Below are 6,567 nucleotides of genomic sequence, written 5' to 3'. Positions count from 1 at the left end.
ACTGTACCAATAAATACTGTACCAATAAATACTGTACACCAACAAGTCCTGTGGACCTATAAATACAGTGCAGCATTAGATAGATAAGAATTTAATAACTACAGTTTCCCCAATAAATAATTAGAAGTATACAGTAACACTCATGAATCAGATGACACTTCAATACTTAAGGGCTGATTTGGCCCAGGCACAGCTTGTAGGGTGTGGAAGGCTTGGGGGGTTCTACTCCCTGGCTGAGGCAAAGGCTGAGGCCTAAACTGAGGTAGATCAAAGGGGGGAATTCCAATGCCCTGGCTTCCCTTCTCCACACAACCTCTCTAGGTTAGTCCCAGTTCACCCCAGGCACAGTCAGGTGGGTTTCAGCACCTCCCTAGCCCCTTAGAGTAGTCTCTCAGGTCTCCACAGGGCCTTAGGCGCCCTCTACTCCACTTACTGCCCTTTTCTGATGTTCCGACGCCGCTGGAGTCGTGTCGACGCCGTGAGGCGGTTCCGGTTCGGTCTCGGCGGCCTCGGCACAATGTCAGTTCTTTGACGACGCCGGCAGGCGGTTCCGGTCCGATGTCGGTGGCCTCGGTTCGTTCTCGACCTCCGATTCGACGGCGTCGGGCAGTCTCTTCACGATGTCGACTTCGGGCGGCTCCGGTCCGATGGCGCTCTCGACTCCGATGACGTCGGCCGGCCTGGCCTCGATGTCGACTTCCGGCGACTCCGGGGTGCGATCCTCACCCCCGACCTCCGGTGCTCCTCCTCACAGGTTCCGGGCGACTCCGGAGTGCGATCCTCACTCCCGACCTCCGGTGCTCCTCTACCTCGGTCTCCGACGACTCCGGAGGGCGGACTTCACCCTTCCGATGACGCCGCTCACTCGACCTCGGTTCACTTCCTCCTCGACCTCTGGTATTCCTCTCGACCCCCGCCGGCGCCCTCTTCGACCTCAGGCGGCTCCGGGTACGACGTCTGCTACCTCAGTCAGCGCCGCTTCTCCACCTCGGGCTCCAGGTCTTCGGCTACTCGACGCCAGGCTCCAGGGAAACCAGTTCTCAGGTCAGAATCTTGCTGCTTTCTTGGTTCTAAGGCCTGTTCCTGCTGTCCAGGTCCTTAGGAAGGTTTTCTTCTGACTTCTTCCCACACAGGGCTATAGGCTGGGATCCATCAGTAGGGACAAGTATCAAGGGTGGGTTTATGGACCCCACTCCAGGCACAAGTTTCCACCCCTGCTGCTTCACTCCTTCCTCCTTCACTGTTGTGCTCCTCTCTCTTCACCAGTCAGGTGCCAACTGCCAGCTCCAACTGCCAACTGCCTCTCTTATCCTCCCAACATTCTAAACGGTTTCCAACTGTCACACAGTTCTGGAATCTCCTGGAAGGTTCTGGAAGGTGCTGGTAGGTTCCAGTGGATGCTGGTGATGTCACAGGAGGCCACCATTTTGTGCTTCAGGCCCTCAGACAGAAGTTTCAGGGGTAGCCAAAATGGCTCCCTGAATCTGTAGCAACACGAAAAAGTCTGGTGGTTCCCAAAAAGGAAAAATTCAAACAGGGTTTGAGGCAAAAGTGGGACAAAATAAATAATGATGAGGAGGGACCACCCAAAGGGCTGACAGGTCTAACACCCTGTCATTGGTTTCACGTAATTACCTTATTTAAAATTACAGTAAGGCTATTGTAGTTGGTGCAGAAAATGCATCAGTGTCGTGGGAGTTTCATGCCGTGTGTGTACTGACGTGTGAATTTACACCTCCAATATATACAACAAAAATGTATAGCAACAGGGAGCACCATTGCACCTTAGATAAGCTGTAGGGTAAAAGTGTTGCAGTGACAATTAACAAGGAACAGTACCAATCAGGTAGGAAAACCTACTGTTATATGTTGGCAAAGTCATACATAAAGTATGCATGGCTAGCTCAAAGATGGTGAATGCTAGATATTAGGATATGTATGCTGCCAAAGTGAACAGTAACTAAAATCTCTTTGTCATTGTATGGATAAAGCTACATTTTCCATGTACAATACAGTAAGGCTGATGATTACTTCAACATGAGTCGCAAGGAAATTTCCAGCCACGATTAATGACCATCATTGTGCAAATGGCAAGAAATGGTCGCCATGCAGGTCTTGGTAGTATGGTCCCTTTACAACACTTTTTATTATGCTCTGTAGTTTACCCTGAGTTGGCCTAACCCCAAGGTTATAAGGGTTGCATCTATTCCTCTGATCCTCCCCCAGTGGTCATGCCTAGTGGTTCAGCACTACGTTATCCTTGGTTCATTTGTTCATGCATTGCCACCTTTATATTCATCATCAGTTCTTTTAGTGGGGCAACAGCATTCACCTTGTCAAGGATCCGTCCCCACTGGACAACCTTGTGTGGAGGGTCGAGCTTAAATGTCACAAACAACTGATCTGACTGTCTTGTGACTTCTGAGACCAATATGTAAGCCACGTCCTCTTACTTCCAGCTTGCATTTCCTTCCACTCCCCAGGCTAGGGCTTGACTCCATCTCCTCTTTAGCATGGTCAGCTACAGACATTCCAGGAGATTTTCACCAGGTTTTTATAAATTGCATAAAAAAGGCGTTTTGCAGCACCCTTGCAATTGTAGTTGTACATTGTGTCACATTGCATTGCGTCACGGTTTTTGCATCTGTATGGCAATTCAAACATTTGCTTGTGGAAAGTAAATATGGACCTTTGCCATTAGTACTACATTGCACTTTTTCTCATGAAATGCTGTACGATGCAAATAGTTGCAAAATTGCAACAATATGTGCTGAAAAGATGAATTCTTGAATTGACGAAGGCGATTTGGCACTCTAAAAAATTGCCTTCTTCGGATTACATTTAATTTAGCCAGTAGAAAAGGCAGAAATCTCATTCATACTAAGTTAGATTTTGTCACGGTAGACAGTGCCTATTATAGATCTGTAGAACCAATGCCCAACCCGTAGTAGTCTACAAGTATCCAAGAATATTTATGCCTTGATAATCCTGAAAATTGACTCAGCTTAAAATAGCTTTAGTTGTTATTCTAATTTCATCTTTATAACTCGAGTGGGAAATACTCACATCCCAGACCTCCATAAACGAAATTTCTCTCAGAGAACTTTATAGATACTTCCCCAGGGCTTTGGTTCTCTCCTAAGTATCTGGGAGAATATCTTCCCAGAAAAAGTATTGGAGTGTTCCTTCTTCGACTAATCAGACCCTATAGCACAGTTCAAAGACTGAGCCTTGCTCGACAAAGATTGCTTGGTTAAATGGGACACCAAGGATGTCTGTGTCTAAAAGTTCATACAAGTCATGTGAATTTATTTAAGAGTCACTTTTTTACTTTAATTATGCTGTTTGTCATTGTTTCTTGATATTGCAATGCGGCTAAGAACACTCATACCTATGTATGTAAAGGGAACACTGCAACTTTGTATTAAATTTCATTTTTTTACTAACTAGACTTAGGGTGGTTTTTGCCTGTTTCCCTCCATTTTTGCTGAAATTCCTTTTTATGTGTCTTGGACTCTGTGCACCCAAGTTCAAATATGCTTGTGCTAACTTCACTAAACATGGAAAAATTGGTTTGCATCTGATTGGCATATTTAATTTACTTATACAACCCTTGAAGAGTGGTATATCATATGGCCAGGGCCTGTATATTAAATGCTACTAACGGGACTGCAGCACTTATTGTGCCACCCACTTAAGTATCCCCTTAAAACATAAACCATCAATTCTACTTGGCCACATAATCCCCTTGCCAAGCCTTAAACTCCCTTTTACTACAGACGTCACCCCTAAGGTAGGCTCCAAGGTAGCCCGCAGGGCAGGGTGCATTGTAATAAAAAGGTTAGACATATACTTTTTCTTTTTTTGTGCACTGGTAGTGAAAATCTCCTAAATTCATTTTTCATTACTCTGAGGCCAGCCTGTCCCATAGGATAACATTGTGTTGCCTTATCACATTTTTTAAGTGCAAACGTTTGATTGAGGACAGATACCATTTAATGTTTGGTATCTTTGAAATTGTAATAAAAAATCCTCTTTAATGGTAAGTCGGATATTAAATTATAATTTAAAAATGCCACTTTTTAGAAAGTTGGCATTTTCCTGGTGTCTGCCATTTGTTGCATTCAGCCTACTCTGAGTCACATGACTGGTAGTAAGGACTTTGTGAATTCCTCCCAGTCACACAATAGAGAGATTAGACATGCCTGAATTGACCTTCTGCTGGCAGGAGGGGGGCAGTGCCTGGCACAGCCCCACTTTCAACTGAGTTGACTGTGCTCTTGCTTTACACAAAGACTTGTCACCACTGCATTCTCTCAGCATCCAGCTTGTAGCTAGGGCAGGTGAGTCAGGAAATTCCAAGCACTTCAAAGAGAAACCTCTAGAAATTTCTCCTACTTCAGAGAAGGCACAAGGGGCTGTATTATGGAAGGTGCCCTGGGGCTCAAAAGGGATGTGCACTCGCTTTGTGTGCCCTCTGGGGCACTTTGATATTGCAGAAAGGGCTGCAGACACTTGTTCAAATGAGGGAATCCCTTTACCTCTATGCCTGCACCGTATTATTACAGGCATGGGCACAGAGGCAAATAAGCTGTCAGGTGGCACAGGTGGCACACTAACAGTGTGCCACCTAAAAGGTGGTGTACTGTCAGTGCACACACTGATGGCAGCCTTCTGGAGGGGGGAAAAGGAGTCCTATGTACCCCAGACATTCCCTTGCAGATGAGTGCAGTCACTCACTGCACCCACCCACAAGAGGTTCTCTAATCCCTCTGAAATGTGCAGGCGGGTTGCTGCCTGCAGAGTGAAACACGGAGCAGCTGCTTCATAGCAACTCTGTATTTGTGCAAATGCTCTTCCCTCAGGGCAGCACAAGTTCACGACAGCCCTAAGCGCAACGCATTAAATGTAATATGACGCACTGCTTCTTGCTAGCAACGGGCGCAATGTGCTGCATTCTATAATATATGCCCCAGGTATAAAAATAAAGCCCTCAGACCTACTCTTCAGTTCAGCTTCTGGACCTGCAAAAGGACTCTCAGAAGACTGCCTGCTGCTGCGGCCTGCTATGTACTCCAGAACTCTGCTTGGCTGCACTTGGAAGGACTGCTTTGATGCCTGGATCCTGCTTTGAACTCTCAGAGGTCTGCCCTTCTGTTTGAGCCCTGCTTCATCACCTGAACCCAGGACTACAAGAGTAGCTCCAAGGGCCAGTTTCCTTGCCACCTGGTTAGAGCCACAAGGATATAACAGACTCCCACCATCTTGAACTCATACCTGAATCCAACCTTGGTGAGGCCTAACACACCAAGTGGTGCCTTTCCAGTTCTGTACCCTTGGTGGTGGTGCTAAAGATGGCCAGATAGGCAAAATCCAAAACTTGGGCTTTTAGCTAAAAACAGCTCTGAGAAATGAGAGAAGACCATGACCAACCTGTTTATCTATCCTCCTAAGGTTGATCGCAGGTCAGCATGACTTTGCAGCAGTTCTTATTGTATTGTTCTCCACATCAACAATTCCTGTTCAGAGGGATATCCGGCCTTCTGGAACTCCTGTCGGCTACAGCCTCCTGCCTTGTCACGCTGGAAATTTCCAATTTCCAAAAAAGTGTCTAAGTCCGAAGGAAGAAATCATCACCGCAACTTCATCCAGCGACTCCCCGATGACTATGCTTCTCATTAGACACTTCCTGCAGCCTTGCCCTGTGGAACTTTTCCTCCTCAGAACCTTTTCTCCAGAATTTCTTTTAAGTCCAAAGGTAAACACCAACAGGGCTCAATCCACTTCTTGTATCTGACTGACGATCTATCATGGTCGGTCATAGTTTTCAACTATAACCTGGTCTCGTTTAACTAGAAGACTGCGGTTGGCGCTTTGATGTTTTAGGTGCTAGTTTATGCTAAAAACTTTCAAAATCCATAACTCTGGCTTTACTTATTAATTTTTTGTGGTGTTGGTGCCATGTTAATTATTAAAATGTACTAAATTTTTCTAAAGTTGTGGGGGATTGTTCTTTTGTTGTGTTTTCACTTTCTTACTGTTTGTGGGCTGTATAAATACTTTACACATTGACTCTAAGTTAAGCCTGACTGCTTTTAGTTCCAAGCTACCCAGGGTTAAGCACAGCTCAATTTAATGACTTTTTGCAGTTCACCCTGAAAGGGATTGTGACAGTTGCTTGACCAGGACTCACACCCCATTCAACCAGCAACCATATTTTTTACATTAACAATAATCTTTAAGATTACTGATAAATTCTGGTAGATTTGTTGAAGCAATTGGTCAAGATGTGAGCAGGAAATAGAAAGAAGCGAAATATGACACTAGGCAATTCCAGTTGCATATTGCAAATAGTAGTCATATGTGTAAGTATTTAAACAAACATTAATATAACTAGGGTGCAATCTGCATGAGAAAAATTGATATAAATAGGAATCTGCTCTTGTATTTTGGGTACTTTTTTAACATGAGGAAAAATATTTCCCCACGGAGAATGCCCTTCCATGACAAACTGACAGATTTTGTGGGTGTTTCTTACCCCATTCCCACCTAGCCCATTGACAGCTG

Source organism: Triturus cristatus, chromosome 5_2 (genome assembly GCF_964204655.1).
Source record: "Triturus cristatus chromosome 5_2, aTriCri1.1, whole genome shotgun sequence".
NCBI lineage: Eukaryota > Metazoa > Chordata > Amphibia > Caudata > Salamandridae > Triturus > Triturus cristatus.
The sequence above is the reverse complement of the archived record's forward strand: the minus strand, read 5'-3'. Positions refer to the sequence as shown.